Here is a 1,563-nt window from a genome sequence, read left to right on the forward strand (position 1 = left end):
TCTTACTCCTAAATCTGACAAGCAGCAGTAAGTGTGTGATCCATGTCATTCATATACTTATATTCTGAATCTAAATAAACTTTCTGTTGAAAGGAACACCAATTAAAAATGCAGGAAAAAAGTCAACAAGTTATTTAAGCATATCAGGAACACTGGTTAACAGGCTTTTCCAACCACAAAGTGAAGAATGGGTGGGCTTCAGACCTCACTAGGGGTGTGAGGAGAGGCTGGATGTGGCCCTGGAACGCGCACGGCAGTGGCAGTAGTGCCAGCCCTGGCTGCAGCCCTGGTTCGGGCTCTCTCTCCCTCATCTCTCAAAGCCTCTTCATTGTGGGGTGGGAAGGCAGTGGGGACCGTATTGTGGATCTCCAGATCCATGGAGATACGGTTCTGGTTCCACATCCAGAACCTCCAGCACTTTCATCTTGCTGGTTTCAGCGCGGGCTCTCAGGCCCCACAGGAACTCAGAGCATGGCGGATTGCTGCTGGGCACCTGGCGGTACTCCAGGCACCTTTCCTGCACCAAATCTTCTGTGATAACCTTCCTGGGCTCCACCAAGATGAAGTGCCTCCTTCCATCAAAAACACCCAAAACATTCAGGGATTCCCAGATCTCCTCCTCAGAGGCGCGGTCGCCATGCAAGAAGATCACACCGAGGAGAGGCATCAGGGGCCCATTCTTCCGAAACCGCCCGCCACTGCTCCGACGCCCATCATCGGTGAGATCTAGCTTGCCGACAAGGGCATAGGAATGACTGTTGGGCTTGACTTCCTTCAATTCTAGGCCAAAGACCAGCTCCATGCACTCGGAGGCTCTCCTGGGGATCTCGGGGAAGTGCTCCCTATACCTTTTGTTGACAATCTTCAGCTTTTCTCCCTTTTTAATGGGCTCCTTTATCTTATATTTATACAGCATGAACTGCACCAACATCCCTGCCTTCCTGGTTACAAGATCCTTCCCAGGATCCCTGGAGGTTGAGGCCTGGGAGGAATTTTTACTTTCCTCAACTTGGCCCTTGGCATGTACATCATAACCTGGGCATGAAACCCCTGCATCACGAGAGCTAGTGGCTGGGGCTCCCTGAGGCTCCTGGCGAGTGCCAGCAGCAGCGGAGCTTGGGGGAGTACCCTGAGAAACAGAAACGGGTGAGGAAGTGGTCTCTTCTACCCCTGCTGTGGTGGCCTGAGCATTAAGACCTTGGGTCTCACCTCTGTTACGGCGGCGTTCCTCACGAGCACGGAGCTTACTCTTCTGACCACGAGGCATGGTGGCTGTGGTCAGGGACAGCAGACAGGAGTGTGGGCCAATGACAGGTGATTTGGACACCTGGAGGCTGGAGAATGAGATGACGTGAGCACCTTAAAGTAGGGAGATTCCACCTTGGCTTTATCAAAGGCTGCCTCTGCAAGTTTCCTTGAGGGCACTGCTCTGGGAACCCACAAGGTTCCTGTTTTCCCGGTCAGCCTGTCCTCCCAGAATCCCATAGAGGAAACACAGAGGCCTTAGAGTTTTACTCCACATCCTATCAGCCCTGCCTTGGATTTACTCAGGTGACAACAGGT

The 1,563-nt window shown here is 52.5% G+C and overlaps 1 pseudogene; it reads right to left on the reverse strand.

Moving 5' to 3' along the window:
• Nucleotides 1-208: 208 nt before the first annotated feature.
• LOC117310369 (melanoma-associated antigen B4-like) lies at nt 209-1,267 on the reverse strand (annotated as a pseudogene).
• Between the last annotated feature and the right edge of the window lie 296 nt (nt 1,268-1,563).

Source organism: Tursiops truncatus, chromosome X (genome assembly GCF_011762595.2).
Source record: "Tursiops truncatus isolate mTurTru1 chromosome X, mTurTru1.mat.Y, whole genome shotgun sequence".
Lineage (NCBI taxonomy): Eukaryota > Metazoa > Chordata > Mammalia > Artiodactyla > Delphinidae > Tursiops > Tursiops truncatus.